At 38.1% G+C, this 23782-nt stretch overlaps 1 pseudogene; it reads left to right on the top strand.

Moving 5' to 3' along the window:
• Nucleotides 1–23782, top strand: part of LOC127421641 (probable phospholipid-transporting ATPase IIB) — a 65389-nt pseudogene that overhangs the window by 32268 nt on the left and 9339 nt on the right.

Genomic DNA, 23782 nt, shown 5'->3' with positions numbered 1-23782 from the left:
ATTACACAATGTGTCACTTAATTAATCAAATTAATTGCATATGAATATATACTGAGAAAGGCCACCAAACAAAGATACTGACCTCATCTTCTTGAGATCAAAGGCATCATCTTGGTCATAGGTTGGACTACACTTTCTTTAAATGGAATGCATAGGCAATAAATGAATGCCAACTAAAACCTTCAACAGCCAAATACGAATTGAACCCAGTCAATTTGGGATGGACTTCAAAGACACTTAATTATTAATCTTACAGTTCATACAAGATCCTTTAGTTTTAAACATAGCCCACCAACATCTACTTAATTTACTCAAATAAAACATGAGATGTATTAAACATAGATAACTAATATTGGCATAATATTCATGCTCTGTAGCCAGAGGGCGAACTGGCTCCCCCAGCTAAGCCAGTTTTTTTTTTTTTTTTTTTAACATCTTATGGAGTTTTGGGTTCCTTGCCACAGTTGCCTTTGACTTGCTCACTGGGGGCCTAAAGACAAATAATTTTTAAATATTTTCAATCACGAGACATTACAGCATAATTTTCTGTTACCGCATAATTTTCTCTAAAGTTGCTTTGAAACGATGTGTGTTGTGAAAAGCGCTATACATATAAAAATGACTTGACTTGAAAGATAATTTAGTATATTACAATTTAAATAATAATAATAATAATAATAATATAAAATAAATTTTATAATGCAAAAAATGTAAATACATGATATCATATACAACCCCAATTCCAAAAAAGTTGGGACAGTGTGAAAAATGCTAATAAAAACAAAAATGAGTGATTTGTAAATTATATTCAACTTTTGCTATGTTGAAAGCACTACAACTACACATTATACAGTGTGATGTTTTACCCTCTGATTTTCATTATTTTTTATTTTTTTTAAAATGTACAGTAATTCCAAATCAGATGATTGCAACACGCTCCAAAAAAGTTGGGACAGTCAAGTGTTTACCACTGTGAAACATCACCATTTCTTCTAATAACACTTAAGCTTTTGGGCACTGAAGACACAAGTTTGTTAAGTTTAGAAAGTGGAATTTTCCCCCATTCATTCATTATGTAGGTCTTTAGCTGTACAGTTGTATGGGATATTCGTTGCCATATGGTGTGCTTCATAATGCACCACACATACTCAATTGGAGACAGGTCAGGACTTCAGGCAGGCCAATCTAGCACCCACACTCTCACTAACATAGCCATGCACTTGTAATCCGGGCTGTATGTGGTTTGAAGAAAATGCAGGGATGTCCCTGGAAAAGACGGTGCTGGATGGCAGTATACAGTGGTGGCCAAAAATATTAGCACCCCTGGTAAATATAAGCAAAGAAAAATCTGCATTGTTTATCCTTTTGATCTTTCATTCAAAAAATTCACAGTCTAACATTTAATTGAAGTAAAACAATTGAAAGAGGGGAAATATCTCATTAGAAAATAAATATTTTTCTCCAAAACACGTTGGCCACAATTATTGGTACCCCTAGAAATTCTTATGAGTAAAATATATCTGAAGTATATTCCCATTCATATTTTACATATTTTGGTGCACCTGGGTGACAAGGAACATGAAATTGTTCAGCCATGACTGCCTGTTTCACAGGGGTATAAATGAGGTAACACACAGGCCAAATTCCCTTAATCATCAATCACAGTGTGTTAGACTAAAAAAATATAGTTATGATGTGTGGAAAAAAGTTGTTGAGCTTCACAAAATGGGAAGTGGCTATAAGAAAATAGCCAAAGCATTGAAAATGCCCATTTTCACCATCAAAATTTAACAAGTTCGAATCAACTGGAGATCTTGAGAATCGTCCTGGAAAAGGACGTGTGTCTATATTGTCTCCACGCACAGTGTGGAGGATGGTTCAAGAGGCCAAAGAATCTCCAAGGATCACAGCTGGAGAATTGCCGAAATTAGTTGGGTCTTTGGGTCAGAATGTCTAAAAAAAAAAAAAAAAATACATAAAAAATGAGACATCACCTACATCACCACAAGTTTTTTGAGAGGGTTTTAAGATAAAAAAAAAAAAGCCTCTGCTCTCATCCAACAACAAACTCAAGCATCTTCAGTTTGCCAAACACTACTGGAACTTCAAATGCGACCGGGATCTATGGTTAGATGAAACAAAAAATTAGCTTTTTGGCAGCAAACACCAGAAATGTGGTGCTGGATCGTTAATGTTGTGGGGCTGTTTTTCTGCCAGAGGTCCTGGACATCTTGTTTGGATACATGGCATCACGGACTCTATCAAATACCAACAGATAAAAAATCAAAACCTGGCTGCCTCTGCCAGAAAGCTTACAATGTGCCCTGGTTGCATCTTCCAGCAGGACAATGATCCAAAACAAACATCAAAATCAACACAAAAATGGTTCACTGACCACAAAATCAAGGTTTGCCATGGAGCTGTTATTTTGGCAAAGGGAGGTTGCAAAAAGTATTGAATAAAAGGGTGCCAATAATTATGGCTAATGCGTTTTGGAGAAAAATATTTATTTAATAATGAGATATTTCCTGTTTCAATTGTTTTACTTCAATTAAAGGTTCGATTTTTGTGTTTTTTTATTTTTATTTCACAACCTTCTTTGCTCATATTCACCAAGGGTGCCAATATTTTTGGCTACCACTGTATGTTGCTCCAAAATTTGTACATATCTGTCTGCATTCATGGTGCTCCCACAGATGTGCGAGTTACCCATGCCATGGGCACTGACACCCCTGGCTCATACAGACAATGGCTTTTGAACCTGATGCTGATTACAGCATGGATGGTCCTTTTCCTCTTTGGCCCAGATAACACGACGGCTTTGTTTTTCAAAAACATTTTGAAATGTGGATTCTTCAGACCAAAAAACACAGTTCCAATGTTCTACTTTCCATCTAAGATGAGACCGAGCCCAGAGAAGTCGGCAGCGCTTCTGGACATTGTTGATGTATGGCTTCTGCTTTGCATAGTAAAGTCTTAACTTGCATCTGTGGATACAGCGCGAATGGTGTTGACTAACAAAGGTTTACTAAAGTTATCCCAAGCCCATGTTCCTGATATTCATTACAGATGAATGCCTTTTTTTAAGACTGTGACATCTGAGGGATCAGAGATCACGCGAATTCAGAAGTGGTTAATTTGACCAGATTCCTTGAATCTTTTAACTATATTGTGCACTGTAGAGGGTGAAATGCCCAAAATCCTTCCAATTTGTCTTTGCGGAACTCAAAGCGCTGGATTATTTGCTTAATCATCTGTTGGCAAATTGACAAATCTTGAACAATCCTTGCTCTTGAAGGACTAGGCTGTTTTTGGTGGCTCCTTATACAGTATAAAGTATTATGACACAATTGCCTCATCTGTTTAATATCTCCTGTTTCACTTTGCCTTATTTCATCAAGTCAAATTGTTATTAGTCTTAAACTGCCCCTGTCTTGACTTTTTTGGAGCGTGTTCCAAAACTACTGTACATTTAAAAAAATAAAAAAAATAAATAAAAATAGTTGTAGTGCTTTCAAGATAGCAAAGTGTGAATATAATTTACAAATCACTCCTTTTTTTTTCATAAGCATTTTTCATACTGTCCCAACATTTTTGGAATTAGGGTTGTACATAAATTGTGGCAGCAGACTAGTTAAGCATTTAGACAATACAAAAAGTATCTTTAATGTCAAAATATTGTTTTAGTTCTGTATCATTGAACCAAACCCTAGTATATGCCTAATTCCATCTGCACTATTTTTAAAGGGATAGTTCACCCAAAAATGGACTATTCTCTTATTTACTCATCCTCATGCCATCCCAGATGTGAATTATTTTCTTTCTTCAGCAGAATCATAAACAACATTTTTTAGAAAAATATCTTGGCTCTGTAGGTCAATACAATGCAAGTGAACGGTGATCAGACCTTTGTAGCTCCAAAAATCACATAAAGGAAACATAAAAGTAGTCCATATGACTCCAGTGTTTAAATCCATGTCTTCAGAAGTAATATGATAGGTGTGGATAAGAAAAAGAACTTTGTAGAGCTACAAAGGTCTGAACACCATTTACTTGCATTGTATGGACCTACAGATCTGTGATATTCTTCTAAAAATCTTTGTTTGTGTTCTGCTGAAGAAAGAAAGTAATTCACATCTGGGATGGCATGAGGGTGAGTAAATGATTAGATAATTTTCATTTTTGGGTGAACTATCCCTGTAATTGTTGCTCTGTGTACTTATGCGTCACACGGACTCTTCTGGATTGTCTCACTTTGGTTGCATTGCATCTCAATGGTTCTCAAAGTGCTGCTGTGTTTTTTAGGAGGCTGTGTCAAGTTCAACATAGTTGACTAAAATTGTAAGCTTCACAATTTTGCCTTTTAAACCCTCCAAACATTGGCCCCATTCACTTCCATTTTTACTGCCTCACTGTAAACACGATTTTTTTTCTTCTTTTGAAGAAAAGGAGGGACAAGTCAATTATTTTTTGTGGTAATCAGCATAATGCCACAAATGCTGTTGTTTGAGCTTAATTTGTATTGAACCAGCAATATTACTTTAAGGTGACATTTAAGGGGGAAAAATCTGCCTCTATTTTAGTACAAAAGCATCAAATAATACACAAAGATGGAGGATATACAGGGTACCATGATTTGAGTGAAGATGATCTCAATTATTCCATTTATCTCTCTGCCTAACGAAAGCTCTGTTCCTGGCCCAGGTCGTTTTGTCTGTTGTTACGGTCACTCTGCAGGGCTTTCTTGGGCCATGGTTTCATAACCTCTTCCGTTTTGTGGTTCTGTTTTCTTACAACATCCCCATTAGGTACATTTATGGTATTATTGCCCAGATTACACTAATATGCAATATTACAACTGCAAAATCATCATTTGATGATATATCATGATAAGGGTAAAGCATTTCAAGATATTTGTATCTATGTGTCCAGTCTGAGAGTAAACCTGGACATGGGGAAGTCAGCATATGGTTGGATGATTATGAAGGATGAAAATATTCCAGGTACTGTGGTTCGGACAAGTGCCATACCAGAAGAGCTGGGGCGTCAGGTAGACCTGCTCACAGACAAAATGGGTACTTTCAGACTTTTATCCATTTATTATAGCACTCATCTACAACTCTTAAAGGAATAGTTCCAAAAATGAAAATTCTCTCATGATTTACTCACCCTCATGCCATCCCAGAAATAGCTCAGCTCTGTAGGTCCATGCAATGCAAGTGAATGGTGATCAGACCTTTGTAGCTCCAAAAATTACATTAGGGAAACATAGAAGTAATCCATAAGACTCCAGTGGTCTTACTGAATCCATACAGGTGCATCTCAATAAATTAGAATGTCGTGGAAAAGTTCATTTATTTCAGTAATTCAACTCAAATTGTGAAACTCGTGTATTAAATAAATTCAATGCACACAGACTGAAGTAGTTTAAGTCTTTGGTTCTTTTAATTGTGATGATTTTGGCTCACATTTAACAAAAACCCACCAATTCACTATCTCAAAAAATTAGAATATTTTGACATGCCAATCAGCTAATCAACTCAAAACACCTGCAAAGGTTTCCTGAGCCTTCAAAATGGTCTCTCAGTTTGGTTCACTAGGCTACACAATCATGGGGAAGACTGCTGATCTGACAGTTGTCCAGAAGACAATCATTGACACCCTTCACAAGGAGGGTAAGCCACAAACATTCATTGCCAAAGAAGCTGGCTGTTCACAGAGTGCTGTATCCAAGCATGTTAACAGAAAGTTGAGTGGAAGGAAAAAGTGTGGAAGAAAAAGATGCACAACCAACCGAGAGAACCGCAGCCTTATGATTGTCCAGCAAAATCGATTCAAGAATTTGGGTGAACTTCACAAGGAATGGACTGAGGCTGGGGTCAAGGCATCAAACACACACAGACATGTCAAGGAATTTGGCTACAGTAGTCGTATTCCTCTTGTTAAGCCACTCCTGAACCACAGACAACGTCAGAGGCGTCTTACCTGGGCTAAGGAGAAGAAGAACTGGACTGTTGCCCAGTGGTCCAAAGTCCTCTTTTCAGATGAGAGCAAGTTTTGTATTTCATTTGGAAACCAAGGTCCTAGAGTCTGGAGGAAGGGTGGAGAAGCTCATAGCCCAAGTTGCTTGAAGTCCAGTGTTACGTTTCCACAGTCTGTGATGATTTGGGGTGCAATGTCATCTGCTGGTGTTGGTCCATTGTGTTTTTTGAAAACCAAAGTCACTGCACCCGTTTACCAAGAAATTTTGGAGCACTTCATGCTTCCTTCTGCTGACCAGCTTTTTAAAGATGCTGATTTCATTTTCCAGCAGGATTTGGCACATGCCCACACTGCCAAAAGTACCAAAAGTTGGTTAAATGACCATGGTGTTGGTGTGCTTGACTGGCCAGCAAACTCACCAGACCTGAACCCCATAGAGAATCTATGGGGTATTGTCAAGAGGAAAATGAGAAACAAGAGACCAAAAAATGCAGATGAGCTGAAGGCCACTGTCAAAGAAACCTGGGCTTCCATACCACCTCAGCAGTGCCACAAACTGATCACCTCCATGCCACGCCGAATTGAGGCAGTAATTAAAGCAAAAGGAGCCCCTACCAAGTATTGGGTACATATACAGTAAATGAACATACTTTCCAGAAGGCCAACAATTCACTAAAAATGTTTTTCTTATTGGTCTTATGATGTATTCTAATTTTTTGAGATAGTGAATTGGTGGGTTTTTTTTAAATGTGAGCCAAAATCATCACAATTAAAAGAACCAAAGACTTAAACTACTTAAGTCTGTGTGCATTGAATTTATTTAATACACAAGTTTCACAATTTGAGTTGAATTACTGAAATAAATGAACTTTTCCACGACATTCTAATTTATTGAGATGCACCTCTATTTTCAGAAGCAATATGATAGGTGTGGATGAGAAACAGAATTTTTTTAACTCTAATTCTCCATTTTAACTTTTATTTTCAGATGTGAAAATGAAAATAAACAGGCACCACATGTGACTTTTATGTGAAAGTGAAAGTGGAGATTTAGAGTTAAAAAAGGACTTCCATTTTTTATCTGTTTCTCAGCCACACCTATTATATTGGTTCTGAATTATACTAAACATATTTCCAGATGTCTTAGAATGAGATGTAAATAGATTTAGATCTCATTCTCTGTCTCTTCCATTTTTCTTTTTTCTCACTTTACTTGTATGTCATTGAAACTGTTTTGCACATCCAAAAGTTTTATAATATCTATTGATTTCTCTTTTGTATTTTATATATTGTGTGCTGTTTCTCCAGGCACTCTGACCCAGAATGAGATGGTCTTCAAGCGTCTCCAACTCGGTACAGTCTCGTACGGAGCTAACACTATGAATGAGATCCAGAGTCACATCATCCAGTCCTATGCTCAGGTGTGATTGACATCTTTCATTGTTAACATCACTACTGTGAAATCCACTGCCATCATGTTTATAGCAATTGTAAACATCCAGCTCCTCGCAAAAACTTTTCTAGTGCCTCTTTGTAGTCTTTAGTCATTTTGCTACTTAAAGACCCCTTATCTTCATAAGTGATGACATGTATTTCTAGCTGTAATCGAATTGTGGATGTGTGCGGGTGTGTGTGTGTGTGTTTTGTGCCATCAACTGTGTGACACAGTGGTAAAGCCTCTTAAACAATTGATTTCCATGCTTCATGGTCCTTTATTAATGTGATGACAAAGTGGCAGGCAGGTTGAAATGTAACCATGATATGAGCGATCATAGCCTTATTATGTCCCCCCTCAGGATGTGTCAGAGTCCGTGTCCAACAAGTTTTGTGAAATCGAATTTGACAGGAATCAATAAACATAATGTAATTTACAGCTTCTGCATGGGGCAGTTATAGCTCTGATTCTCTCTGGAGAGTTATGTGTATAAAGAAGTTGATATTAAACACAGCTGATGTTTTGTAAAGGTAGAATCTCATAGTAAGATTTGGCCAGTGTGAGTGTAGAGACAGATCTCATCTGTCCTACAAGCATTTTCAACTTGAATGTTTTTTTTGGTTTTTTTATTATCAAAACCAGATATTCCAATCTAAAGGATATGGTTCAGTTCACGGTTGCAAGACCTATGCAACCCAATATGTCAGTTCTGCCCAGAAATTGTTCTTTGTGAATGCAGTCTCAATCCAGTAATCACGAACAACTTGAAAAGTCATGAAAATTAATTTGTTAAAAAGGTCAGGACAATTGTCAGTAGCATGGATAACTTGTTAGCTCTTCAGAGAGAAGTGGGAAATATATATATTTTTTTCTATTCATATCGAATGGTCTGAGAAAGTGCATATGACTGCTTTTTGGTGGTATAATCTCACATTTTGAAAAATTGGAAATATAGGACCTTTTTCCAAGTATGGCTCTTACAATCAAAATGGATTTATTAAAACCTGGCTTCTGAACTGGTCAAGGTTGAGTACCACAGTATCACCGGTTTAGTGAATAAATTTTGATTGCAATAGCTGAAAGAGATATTGGGCAAGCAGTCACAATTGGGTTTCATATTTACCATTCATATTTCCAAAAGCAGGAAACCTGCACAGTAAGCCAATTGACGGTCTTTCTCTGTACTTGTGAGTCTGTGAGAGGAGACTGTGTGCAGGTTGTCATCTCTTCCCCTCAGCAGAGCTCTGAGGAAAGAGGAGTTCATTAAGAGAAATCTCCTGCTCCAGTGGAGCACAGCAAACTCTGTCAAACACACACGCACACACAGACTCACAGCTCTTATGTAAATTGATAAGTTTCAGAGACTGTATGGGATTCAGATGCCAGGAGACATGCTGATGAAATCTTTGTTTTTTTCCTCCTTTTTGTCCTAGTGTGAAAGCTCACAATTACACTTCCTGAGCTCATACCTTTGTTGTAATACTACACACTATGGCTCAGAAAAGACAAGTGACTGTAGAATAGAGTTATGGCATGTTTCTTCTACATTTACATTTTTTGCATTTGGCAGATGCATTTATCCAAAGCCACTTACAGTGCCTTCAAGCTATATATTTTACTGGTACATGCATTCTCTGAGAATCGAACCTGTGACCTAAGTGTTGCTAGCACAAGTTGTGGTACAGGATTCAGTTTATTCTTTCAGGGTTTACCTTCAAGTTGATGTGTTCGGTCTTTCTGTCTTTGCTGAATAGAATGATTCTGCGAATCTTGTTTATTTTGAACTTTATATTTGAATTTTGAATGCTTTTAAAATCTGAATTTCTGTGTGGTGTGGAGAGACACTGAAGAAACCACATTTTTCCCCAGTGAGGTGAGACGTGCATTCATATTTACTGACTCCATTACAAAGTTCTTATACAATATACTACGTCACCAGAATTGTACATAATTTAACTGATTTATGAATGTGTTTGACAGGATTCCCGCGGATCCTTAAAAAGTCTTAAAATGTCTTAAATTTTTCAAAATTTAAGGTCATAAAAAGTCTTAAATATCTTAAATGATACAACAAACGTCTTAATTTATATTTAAAGATGTCTTAAATTTGGGGGTGGAAAGACAGGAATCTTGATATGACCTAATGTGATTATTTAACTTCAAAAGAATACGATTTAATTAAATAAATGCATGCGCTGCATCTTTCAGAGTGAAAACGTGACACTGTTGTATTTCTCCAAGCACGTGGAGGCTTGTGAGTGTTTCCAGCTGTTGCAGAACAGTTCACAATCATTAGGCCATATCGGAAATTTATGACAAGCCATCACTAAAGATCAACTGTTGCTGATGATGATATAATGTTGATGAAATATGACAGTGTTTATATTGTAATACGTTATAGATTAGTGTAGGAGTGCACATTTTATATCCCTAATTTGTTTGAATGAGCAGCTGGAAGCAGTGAAGCACAAACATTTCAAAATAAGAGTCACCGGTGTATTTCAAAGTTAAAGTGCCTTTAAAAGTTAATCAAAAGTTCCATGCATAAAGTGCATCTGGAATTTAATTAAATTTGAACTCTTGTAGCCTCTGTCTGGCCCTCTTCATCACAGGATGGAAAGACTAAGAGCATCAATATAGGCTACAAATTTTAAAAGACTAACTGGCTTTTTTTCAACACATTATCAAATCAGCACAATCCAATATCAGTCGACCTTTAATTTGTGTCTATTCACATAATGGTACACAAACCAATTTTAATGTGATATATATGTGGAAAACATGTCTTGAGTATTTTAAACTTGCATATACAGGTGCATCTCAATAAATTAGAATGTCGTGGAAAAGTTCATTTATTTCAGTAATTCAACTCAAATTGTGAAACTCGTGTATTAAATAAATTCAATGCACACAGATTGAAGTAGTTTAAGTCTTTGGTTCTTTTAATTGTGATGATTTTGGCTCACATTTAACAAAAACCCACCAATTCACTATCTCAAAAAATTAGAATATGGTGACATGCCAATCAGCTAATCAACTCAAAACACCTGCAAAGGTTTCCTGAGCCTTCAAAATGGTCTCTCAATTTGGTTCACTAGGCTACACAATCATGGGGAAGACTGCTGATCTGACAGTTGTCCAGAAGACAATCATTGACACCCTTCACAAGGAGGATAAGCCACAAACATTCATTGCCAAAGAAGCTGGCTGTTCACAGAGTGCTGTATCCAAGCATGTAAACAGAAAGTTGAGTGGAAGGAAAAAGTGTGGAAGAAAAAGATGCATAACCAACCGAGAGAACCGCAGCATTATGATTGTCAAGCAAAATCGATTCAAGAATTTGGGTGAACTTCACAAGGAATGGACTGAGGCTGGGGTCAAGGCATCAAGAGCCACCACACATAGACATGTCAAGGAATTTGGCTACAGTTGTCGTATTCCTCTTGTTAAGCCACTCCTGAACCACAGACAACGTCAGAGGCGTCTTACATGGGCTAAGGAGAAGAAGAACTGGACTGTTGCCCAGTGTTCCAAAGTCCTCTTTTCAGATGAGAGCAAGTTTTGTATTTCATTTGGAAACCAAGGTCCTAGAGTCTGGAGGAAGGGTGGAGAAGCTCATAGCCCAAGTTGCTTGAAGTCCAGTGTTAAGTTTCCACAGTCTGTGATGATTTGGGGTGCAATGTCATCTGCTGGTGTTGGTCCATTGTGTTTTTTGAAAACCAAAGTCACTGCACCCATTTACCAAGAAATTCTGGAGCACTTCAGGCTTCCTTCTGCTGACCAGCTTTTTAAAGATGCTGATTTCATTTTCCAGCAGGATTTGGCACCTGCCCACACTGCCAAAAGCACCAAAAGTTGGTTAAATGACCATGGTGTTGGTGTGCTTGACTGGCCAGCAAACTCACCCGACCTGAACCCCATAGAGAATCTATGGGGTATTGTCAAGAGGAAAATGAGAAACAAGAGACCAAAAAATGCAGATGAGCTGAAGGCCACTGTCACAGAAACCTGGGCTTCCATACCACCTCAGCAGTGCCACAAACTGATCACCTCCATGCCACGCTGAATTGAGGCAGTAATTAAAGCAAAAGGAGCCCCTACCAAGTATTGAGTACATATACAGTAAATGAACATACTTTCCAGAAGGCCAGCAATTCACTAAAAATGTTTTTTTTATTGGTCTTATGATGTATTCTAATTTTTTGAGATAGTGAATTGGTGGGTTTTTGTTAAATGTGAGCCAAAATCATCACAATTAAAAGAACCAAATACTTAAACTACTTCAGTCTGTGTGCACTGAATTTATTTAATACACAAGTTTCACAATCTGAGTTGAATTACTGAAATAAATGAACTTTTCCATGACATTCTAATTTATTGAGATGCACCTGTATCCTACACTGTTTTACTGAAAAGCAATGTTAAGTCTATGTTGAATGTGTGCTGCTGCCTGTTTAAGTAAGAGTCTGTGATACATGATTTATTTTGAGATTGTGTTGGTTTGTTTTGGTATGGGCATACAGTATTAATTTTATTTGTTCAGGTCTTGAAAAAGGTCTTAAAAAGTCTTAAATTTGATTTTAAAAACTCTGCTGCAACCCTATTTGGACTAAAATGTTTTAGAAACATTTGCTTGTTGTTGTTAGTGAAGGGTAAGGGAGGCTTGTTCAGAGACATTTGTGTTTTATTGGTAATCTGAGTACAACTTGATATTAGAGGTCGACCGATATATCGGATTTACCGATTAATCGGGCCCAATGATTGCATTTTTAACTATAATGTACACAATGCACGTTATTATTATTGTCATGGTACAATATATAAGTAATTTAAGACAACCAAAGGTAGTTTAATAATTGATTTGTTTGTAACTAATCGCTGCACTGGAGAATTGCATTGCCGACAAGGTGGAGAGGACAGTTAAATGGACATTAGCTGTTTTTTCAGGTATAAATCAATCATTAATGGGAACCTTATATGAATATGCTGCCTGAGTTTTTGTTTTTGTTCAGCTGTTCATTTGCTTTAGAAGACCAAGCGCATTGTGTGAATGCACGCGCATAGGAACAGTTTAAGAGTTTTCCGTTTCGTTGTTTTTTGACTATAAAGTTTCCCAAACTTTTCTCCATTCTGACAAAATGAACTTCTGTCCAAACTTCCTAATTTTATGACGTAGGTAGTTATGTACAAAAAAGAGCATGGTAAAATATATCCGTCTGAAATTAATTTGATATTCATGAGTGGGCACATTGTAATATAAAACAATGTGTTCATTTGAGGGCAAATGGATATATACCGATCAGCCACAACATTAAAACCACCTACCTAATATTGTGTAGGTCCCCCTCGTTCTGCCAAAACAGCACAAACCCACATCTCAGAATAGTATTCTGAGATGCTATTCTTCTCACCACAATGTAAAGAGTGGTTATCTGAGTTACTGTAGACTTTGTCAGTTCGAACCAGTCTGGCCATTCTCTGTTGACCTCTCTCATCAACAAGGCGTTTCCATCCACAGAACTGCCACTCACTGGATGTTTTTTGTTTTTGGCACCATCTGGAGTAAATTCTAGAGACTGTTGTGCATGAAAATCCCAGGAGATCAGCAGTAACAGAAATACTCAAACCAGCCCATCTGGCAACAACAATCATGCCACGGTCCAAATCACTGAGATCAAATTTTTTCCCCATTCTGATGGTTGATGTGAACAGTAACTAAATCTCCTGACCCGTGTCTGCATGATTTTATGCACTGCAGCCACACAATTGGCTGATTATATAATCGTATTTATGATTGTTGGTGCCAGACAGGCTGGTTTGAGTATTTCCTTAACTGCTGATCTCCTGGGATTTTCATGCACGACAGTCTCTAGAATCTACTCAGAATGGTTCCAAAAATATCCAGTGAGCAGCAGTACTGTGGATGGAAATGCCTTGTTGATGCGAGAGGTCAACAGAGAATGGCCTAAGTCTACGGTAACTCAGATAACCGCTCTGTACAAATGTGGTGAGAAGAATATAATCTCAGAATGCTATTCTGAGATGCGGGTTGACACTGTTTGGTGGCACGAGGGGGACCTACACAATATTAGGCAGGTGGTTTTAATGTTGTGGCTGATTGTAATATAGACAATGCCATTCTAAAATTACCTTTAAAAAGGCAAGACTTGAGTTGAGTTTATTTCTATCCCTTTTTCTCTCTAACTTTCTTTGACATCATTTATAGATTTAATATGACAATAAAATAATATAACAAATATTGTCAGTAGTGATGAAGCATACAATCGCTGTTTGGCTTTGTAAGGCAGTGTATTATGTAATCGCTGAACAACAAACACATTTGACCTGTAATATTTTAATTAACATTTTCATTAATTTCAGATGGCAAAGGCTTTGGAGAGAGTACCAGTGTAGGAGAAATTTATTAAAGTATGGCCATGGCAAGTAATACTTACAAAAGTTCAGCATTATTTTACATTGAGTAGAAAGTTTTCATTCTTATTATACATTTTAAAAACTATCACCTGATTAATCGGCTATCAGGCTGTTTTCCCACCTTAGTGATTGGTATTGGCAAAACCCACTATCGGTTGACCTCTACTGGATATGTGCTGTATATCACACATTGGCCAGCTGAACCCAACACACTTCGGTAAATGATTGCAGCAGTCACATTTTCAGTGGGAATATTGTGCCTTAAGCATTTATTAAGTGAAATTATAATGATTTAAAATTTTAGGGAGAACTCACATACAAGCTCTGGGACTTCAGTGAATTCAGACCACTCTCACGCTTTTGCTTCATGTGCCACCTCTCCAGGTGAGCTCGGCACAATCTAATGGCAGCATTGTGAGTTCTACACCATCACATAAATTGCTGCCGCCTGCACCAAAGGTCCGGAAGAGCGTAAGCAGCAGGATCCACGAGGCCGTGAAAGCCATTGCCCTCTGCCATATTGTCACACCAGTGTACGAGTCCTGCGCTAACGGTGCCAGCACAGAACCGGAGAGAACAGAGGCTGACTAGGACTTCAGCGATAACAGCCGCACATATCAGGCCTCAAGTCCTTCAAGTAGGAGTGGTGATGGCATAGTGGGCTAAAGCACATAACTTGTAATCAGAATGTTGCTGGTTCGATCCCCACAGCCACCACTATTGTGTCCTTGAGCAAGACACTTAAATCCAGGTTGCTCCGGGGGAATTGTCCCTGTAGAAAGTGCACTGTAAGTCGCTTTGGATAAAAGCGTCTGCCAAATGCGTAAAATGTAAATTGTAAATGATGAGGTAAGAGTGCATACGGGACATCACGAAAGAACTTTTGATTGAACAGATGTCATTTCTGTATGTATGTGTGCTCAATGTACTAGCCAGAATATACACAATGGAATTATTTTTGCCACTTTTTATTGACAGTATCTGACTGGAATCAAACCTGTGTGTTCTGAACGAGCACCCAGGGCTCTAAACATTGTACCACAGCTCTGATAGAATTTTTATATTAAGCAACTTCACCTCTCTTTACTACCCAACAATATTTTTTTTTTTTTTTTTTTTTTTTTAATTCTTAATTTCACCAGCTTCCAAACAAAAAGCAAGGCAATCCTTTATTTCTGTTTATTTTTTATTTGGAAATCAGACAGATTGCATTGAGTCTGGTCTTCTCATTTCTCTAAAGGTGTAATCCTATATATCGCTGTTTTAGTATTTATGACTCCCCCACTTTAGCCTTGAATTTACTGCCTTATTGGATGGTAATATAGAGTCCGTGTTAGTAGAGAAATCTGAGAGGGCTCAATAAATATCAGCGGCAGAGGGGGCAGGGGTAGGTCACACACCAGGAAGGACTCACTCATCATTTGTGTTGAGAGATCATGGATATTTATAGATCCATTGTAGAGAAACAATATTTTGAATGAGTTGTTTAAGAAAAGCACATAATGGAGAAATGCACTGAGACTGAACTTATATCACAATGACAGTGGTCTTCAATTAAGGGAAAGGACAGACTCATTATAATTAAATGAAATTTTAAGAAAGAGGCTTGACTTGAAATCATTTACGCCTCTTTAGGTCGTTCCAAACCTGTTTGATTTTCTTTCGTGGAACACAAATGACGTTTAGCAAAATGTTGATGCTGTTCTTTTCTATTCAATTAAAGTGATGGTGACCAGGGGTTTCCAAGCTCCAAAATTGACAAAACCCAATAGAACTAGTCCATACGACTCCCATATGCTATATTTCAAGTCTTCTGAACACATATGATGGTTTTGTGTGGAAGGAATAGACAAAAGTTTACATTTAAGTCAATGTTTTCATTAACATCAAGATTTGTCAGGTTTGACCAGTGATAGCAAACATCATTGGTTCTTATGTGTTTAGAAACTAATCATGACATGCCAAATTTGAATGCACATATTCAAGTTGCTTAAATGAGATTTGAAAGCTACGGCAGAGGGGAAAATGTTCAGTAAAGCAATGTTACATGAGCAAAAGTGCTGTATGACCCTACATCAGCACGGCTGTGATTCAGCCGCAGGCACAAAGCCGCAGGCCGAGTGCCAAAGGTAATCACAGCTGTGCTGATTTAGAGCCATACAGCATGATTGCGAGTGTGATATTGCTTTTATACAACAGTTCAAAGAACAAGTACATAAAAAAAATGAGGAAAACAAGAGTTTAAACTTTGAGAACTTCCCAGAACATCTTCAGTGTGTCTGATATCAACATGCAGGGACACAGATGAGAAGCGTGAACATCTGAAGCTCCTTTAATCAGGTACTCCACTGAAATAAAAGAATTCAGCTCGAATTGCTGTGTTTGTGCTTAGATTAAATTTTAACTGCATCTGGGAAAAACCGCACCAGTTTAATTAATGCTTTCTTTGTCTTTTATGACTTTTTTGCTGTTAATTTAATGCAGTAACACACTGACATAGTGATTGATGTATGTCATCAGAGATCCTCCACTCGAAATCCGAACACAAGTGGTCACAGGAGACGCATTTAAGCGACCAGGTGTAAACGACAGTGTGTCTCACCTGACCACATGTGATTGGATCACCTGAGACGCATCTTAATACCAGGTGGAAACGGAGTCATATAGCTCACAAGTCATATGGACTACTGTTGTGGCCCATTTTTGGTGCTATTTTGTCAGGTTTTGAAGCTTGACAGCCCCTGGTCACATCACTTTCATTGTATGGAAAAGAGTAGCGTGAACATTATTGCCTATCATCTTTTGTGCTCGATGGAAGCTCAAAATCGTATGGGTTTGAAACAACATGAGGGTGAGTAAATGCTGACAACATTTTTTATTCCTTTATGGAGTCAGGTGATTCATTGCAATAATTTCAAACAACAAAGTATTACTAATGAAGGCCAATCATTTTCAAAACAAGAAAATATGCCTCTTAATATTGCTATATAAATTGATAATTTTCCAAAACTGTTTAATTTTTTGTTTATTGTTTTTACAGATCAACATCTTTTTCTGTAAGACCCTCTGTAGAAATAGATATCTTTTGAAAGTGATAAAAGGAAAAGAAATCGGTCCATCTCCCTCTTTAGTGGAATTGCCTGTCCTCTCTTCTACCTTGATGTGTCTGCTTATTTATTTTCTTTAATGCCCAGGTCTTATCTCTCCAACGTCTTCACTCCAGGATTGATCAATATTTAATTTTCTCTGAGAGACTAGCGGTTAACACTAGTCCTTCTCTGCATGTCACTCTCATCAGCGTCTGTGTCTGCTCGCTCAAAGACCTCTAGCCTTTTCTCCCTTTAATATGACGCACACATATCTTTGATATTCGTAAAGAAAGCTTAGTTCAAGAACTGAATAACCCTGTGCCTTTCCGGACACTTACTTTAAGTCATTTGTGACCTTTGATCCCACAGTATCATGGGTCAGAGATTTATCGTGACCTTTAATGATCGGACATTCTCGTGAGCAAGACCGTTTGTTATGTCCGATAATGAAGTTTTACTTATGGGAGGGTAATAGAAGTTCACTGGTTTTATTAGTGGTTTTGGGGTATTCAGATTAGATGGCTGCATTCAGTGGGTGTTAACCTTTGGTTCTGCAAGGGAAAATATAATGCATTAGCCTGTTAAATAGAAGTTGTCACAGAAGGGGGTGGGGAGGGGGGTCATACAAGAGTTATAACATGTTTGGTTTTTTAGAGCGGGTTTGACTTTAAATTGATTTCCTCTGGTTTTGTTTTATTACTGTAGAATGATTCAACGAATCCAGTTTTTGAAATTTGAATTTGAATGGGAATTTTATTTGGATTTAGATTTTTGAATACTGAGTTGAATTTAGACATTTAAAATCAATTGTTCTAGACTAACAAATAATAGTGTTATACAGGTTAAGCAAAAGATCGACTTCAGAAAGCACAACATTCTAAGATGAAGCGGCAGATAAAACCATCCTCTTTTTGCCTTCTTTATTACATTGTAACATATTTTCTGTCACATCTGATATCTTTATGAAATAACCACTTCTTCATGCTATCGTAGGTCACATGGTCCGCTTCTGTTCCTTTCTGCTTTTTGGGTGCAGTGAGCTTGGTTTATGATTACAGATTTTCTTCCTCTACTGTTGAAATGATTGATGGAGTGTATTAAAGGCTCTCCCCTGTATTGTAAAACAGTTCCCTGCTTTCCCCACCACCTGAGTTACAGTTGTGTGCCTGCCTGTGTGTGTGTGTGTGTGTGTGTGTGTGTGTTTGTGCGTGCGTGCATTAGTTAGCAATGTCAGGCAGGTAGAGGGTTGGTCTACTTAGTCATATCACATTTAAATATGTGCAACAGTGTCATATATACAAGAGTTCTAACTGTTCTGTTTTCTGTCTTTTGTATAAAAAAAAATAAATAAAAACAATTAAAAATAAGAATCAAGAAAAATAAATTAAATAAGAATCAGAGCCATGGCACATTGCTTGTGTTTGTAGTGCATGTGTAAGAGCCGTTATGCTCAGGGGGACACAAGTTTAAATCCAGCATGCGTCACATCCTGATTCCATTCTCCTCTCTCCCCTTCATCTTTCTTCACCCAAAAATGAAAATTCTCTAATCATTTACTCACACTCATGCCATCCCAGATGTGTATGACTTTCTGTTTTCTGTAGAACACAAACAAGTATTTTTAGAAGATCTCAGCTCTGTAGGACCATATTTTGTTATGTAATGCAATGAAATGTGTCTTAAAAGTCCCAGAAATAAGTTTTTGGGCCACTGTGTATGGTTAAATAAAATCTATTTCCCTATTTATCAATCTGAGAATTGTGATATAGTCCACTTTGTTTTAAAAGACGATGAAATAGGCCCTCTGTGTGGTTTAGAGATACCTCAAACTCCTTGACAGCAAAAAGACACACACACACACACACACACAAAATCATGAGCTCTTACACATGTTGTGTAGGTGGCCCTGGTGCACTGGACCGAGAGTGTGGGTTTGACTCTGGTCAACAGAGACTTGACGTCCCTGCAGCTGAAGACACCAGCAGGACACATCCTGACCTACTACATCCTGCAGATCTATCCCTTCACCTCAGAAAACAAACGAATGGGCATCATTGTCCGGGTGCGTTTCAACACTGTGTGCAAGTGTGTTTTTATGTGTACGGAATGTTCATGATAGTGTAAGCAAGTTGTTTTTGTAACAAAAACATCTGCAAAGAATGCAAATACCATATATGAAAGTTTGGGTGTTTGTGTGTGTGTTTGCACATATTTCTGTACTAGTGAGGGCCAAATTATAATGTGAAACATCAAAAACTGACTTGTGAGGACATTTAAAGTGGTTCTCACTATTTGAAATGCTCATAAGTCATTCAATGATGTTCTGCTGTTTCTTTAAGGGTTAAGTTTAATGATAGATATGATTTGGGATTTAGCAAATATCACCTCAGCATAAACAACACTAAAAATCTATGCTGACCTGCAGAGGTAAAACGCACATTTTACTACACATTTTGACAAAATTGAGCAACCATATGAGAAGTCAGATCTCTTGTAATGTGATTTCTACTGTGACAGATGTGTTTAGCTCAAAATTTCAAGGATTCAGAGAAATCTGACACTTAATAAGACTAGATATTCCGACTTTGGCTTGAAAGGAAAATTAACTATGAAGCCATTTTACGGTTGGTGTAGTTACTGCATTTTGCCATTGTAGGACATTATGAGATGTCCTCGCTAATAGTATAGTGAATCCAAATATACATTCGAAGTCAGTTTACATACACTTAGGTTGAAGTCATTAAAACTCATTTTTTAACCACTCCACAGCAAACTATAGTTTTGGCAAGTCTTTTAGGATATCTACATTGTGCATGACACAAGTAATTTTTCCAACAGTTGTTTGCAGACAGATTGTTTCACTTTTAATCACAATTCCAGTGGGTCAGAAGTTTACATACACTAAATTAACTGTGCCTTTAAGCAGCTTGGAAAATTCCAGAAAATGCCAAGCCTTTAGACAATTAACCAGTTAGCTTCTGATAGGAGGTGTACCTGTGGATGTATTTTAAGGCCTACCTTCAAACTCAGTACCTCTTTGCTTGACATCATGGGAAAATCAAAAGAAATCAGCCAAGACCTCAGAAAAAAATTGTGGACCTCCACAAGTCTTGTTAATCCTTGGGAGCAATTTCCAAATGCCTGAAGGTACCATGTTCATCTGTACAAACAATAGTACACAAGTATAAACACCATGGGACCACGCAGTCATCATACCGCTCAGGAAGGAGACGCATTCTGTCTCCTAGAGATGAATGTAGTTTGGTGCAAAAAATGCAAATCAATCCCGACTACAGTTTGCAAGTGCACATGGGGACAAAGATCTTACTTTTTGGAGAAATGCCATCTGGTCTAATGAAGCAAAATTTGAACTGTTTGGCCATAATGACCATCGTTATGTTTGGGGGTAAAAGGGTGAGGCTTGCAAGCTGAAGAACACCATCCCAACTGTGAAGCATGGTGGTGGCAGCATCATGTTGTGGGGGTGATTTGCTGCAGGAAGGACTGGTGCACTTCACAAAATAGATGGCTTCATGAGGAAGGAAAATTATGTGGATATATTGAAGCAACATCTCAAGACATCAGCCAGGAAGTTAAAGCTTTCACAAATGGATCTTCCAAATGGACAATGACCCCAAGCATACCTCCAAAGTTGTGGCAAAATGGCTTTAGGACAACAAAGTCAAGGTATTGAAGTGGCCATCACAAAGCCCTGACCCCAATCTGATAGAACATTTGTGGGCAGAACTGAAAAAGCGTGTGCGAGCAAGGAGGCCTACAAACCTGACTCAGTTACACCAATTCTGTCTGGAGGAATGAGCCAAAATTCCAGCAACTTCTTGTGAGAAGCTTGTGGAAGGCTAACGCTTGACCCAAGTTAAACAAGACAATGCTACCAAATACTGACAAAGTGTATGTAAACTAACCCACTGGGAATGTGAATGAAAGAAATAAAAACTTAAATAAATAATTCTCTCTACTATTATTCTGACATTTCACATTCTTTTTGTATAAAATTTTTTTATTGATTCAAAGAAAAAACCCAACAGAGAAAAACACAACACACACACCGAATCAACATTTAACTTTTAATCCCCACTAATATCCCTCCCCAAACACCAACCCCACCCTAACCTCCAACAAACTCCCCAAAATAATACACACACAAACAAACAAAAAATAAAATAAAAAAATACAAATAATAAATAAAATATATAATAAACATACATAATTAAACTAAACTTCTCTCTCCCCATCCCTTCCCCGAGAGTCCCCCAAAACTGCCAAATACCTACCCCACTTTCTGAAAAACAAGTCCCCAAACCCCAGCCTTCTACCTGCCACCTCCTCAAAAGCTGCCACCCTCCTCATCTCTGCACACCACTCTGGAAATTATGGCACTCCATCCGACTTCCAACCCCTTAAAATAATTTGTCTGCCAATCATAATACTAGTCATAACCCAATTTTGTATATATTTGGTGTGTCTTTAAGACCAAGCCTATATAATCTAGAGGGGGTCCAATAAAATCTATGTATAATCTTAAATTACATAAAACGAACCCTCGCATCTCTAGATGCAGACTTAACATTTTTTAGAATCTTAGTCCATGCTCCTTCCTCCAATATCAAGTTCAAATCTTTCTCCCATAATCTCTTGATAGAAGTTAAAGTTCCGTCCCCCAAACTGTAGATGCTTATTTATCATCGTAATGACTCCCCTGCTCTTACTTGAGCCAGCACTAAATAAAACATGTCCACCCCATATCTTCCCAAATTTTTCAGCTTCCTGCAGGGAAAGATGTGTTTCTTGAAGAAACACTATATCATATTTCTTATGTTAAAGAAACGAAATAACCTTCCTTCTTTTTATGGGGTGCCCCAACCCATTCACATTCCATGTGGAGAGAGACAATCCACTCATTAACTTTTGACATATTAGAAAAAAATAGATTGTGTGTCAAAAATAAAATTATAAAGACCATATTCCAACATTATAGCCACAGTCAGACCCTGAACTTCCCCCAGAACCAAACAAACAGAAAAAAGAAAAACGTGCACATTAGCCCCATGCACGACAGCGCCATCCCTCTAAACTCAAAAAGTCCATGTACGCCTACGAGAGTCCCCGCGACAAATTTGCCGTCAGATTGCTCAAGTCTGGTGCTTCTGTACAAATTTTGTGAGACAGAATTACATAACAGAAAATAATCTATAAAACAAACTCCAGCCAATAGGCAGAATAAACACAAAGAACGTGTAGATTCATTCACAAAACTGTCTCGAAGGTGTGTTCCGCCACAAAAGAAAATTGCAGCCGCTAGCAGAACCAGCACATACATTTTTTTTTAAAAAGCCGTTCAGTTTCCTCGGACAGTCAGACGAATGTTCAGTGAGCCGGCTGTTTCATAAGTGCAGCAGATGCTCTAATCCTTCCAATGTCCTACAAAATATACTCCACAAAACAAACTCCAGCCAGTAGGAGGCATAAGCATAAAGAATGAGCAGATTCATCCACAATTGTCCCGAAGGAGTGTTATTCCACAAAACATACTCCAGCCGCTAGGTGGAACCAGCACAAAAAGAATCAAAGCTTCCCAGCTTCCTCTGACGATCAAGTGTATGTTCAGTGAGACAAGCTCACTTGGAGGCATGTGAGAAACACACCATGATTTCCTCAGTCCATTGATTTTATGAAAGACATCGCTTGTTGTGGGCATGTAAATATTTTGCAGCCATCCTTAGTATCTATTCTCAATTTGGCTGGGAACTTCAGTGTAAAAGTGACCCTTCGTTGATGCAAAAGTTTTTGAAGGAGTGTTATTCCACAAAACATACCCCAGCCGCTAGGTGGAACCAACACAAAAAGAAACAAAAAAGGTGCCCAGCTTCCTCAGACAGTCAAGTGTATGCTCAGCAAGTCAGGTTCACTTGGGGGCCACATGAGAAACACCAAATGGTTTACTCACCCCATTGTCTCTATGAAGGACAATGCATGCTGTGGGCATGTAAATATTTTGCGGCCATCCTTAGTATCTATTCTCAGTTTGGCCAGAAACATCAGTGCAAAAGCGATCTTCCGTTGATGTAAGAGTTTCTTGCATTCCTTGAATCAATCATATTTCTCTCTTGTCGAATTCGCAAAGTCTGGGAACAAGAAAATACTGTGATTCTTCCAAGAAAGCTTTCCTTTTGCATCTCGCCTCGCACAACACACAATTTTATCAGATGATCTCAGAAATTTGGCCAGAATTGATCGGGGTCTGTCTCCCTCAGCCGATCTGTGAGCTGGGACTCTGTGAGCTCATTGATTTCCAGCTTGTGGCCTGTTATGTTGAGTAGACTCGGGAAGAGCTCATCTAGGAATTTCACCATATCTCTGCCTTCTTCATGCTCAGGAATTTTTCCAACAATTCGGAAGTTGTTTCGCGATTACGATTCTCCAAATCCTACAGTTTTTCCCAAATGCATTCCAAGTCTATCTTGGTTGCTAGCGGATTAGCAGCTAATTCCCCCACCGATGACTCCAGATAATCGATCCATCCCTCGATGTCCCCGATTCTTGTAACCAACTTTCGTCAGCATCACAGACATGTGCACAGTTGATATTGAATTTCTCCCGCGCACCGTCCAAACCGAGTCCCTTGTCTGCGGGCCTTTCTGAGGTATCAGCTTGAGCACGTAAGTGTCTTTTAATATCTCCAGAGCCTGAGGATTTTGAACTCTTTGCCATGTTGATTTCAAAGTACAGATATGTAGCAGGGTGTATCGAATCTCACCAGTTTATAACATAAAAATAATTAAAAATTAGCAAAGTGCATAGTGCCACGTGACTCCGACAA

Source organism: Myxocyprinus asiaticus, chromosome 30 (genome assembly GCF_019703515.2).
Source record: "Myxocyprinus asiaticus isolate MX2 ecotype Aquarium Trade chromosome 30, UBuf_Myxa_2, whole genome shotgun sequence".
NCBI classification, from domain to species: Eukaryota; Metazoa; Chordata; class Actinopteri; order Cypriniformes; family Catostomidae; genus Myxocyprinus; species Myxocyprinus asiaticus.
Note: the sequence above shows the minus strand (reverse complement) of the source record. Positions and strands in the feature narration are given on the sequence as shown.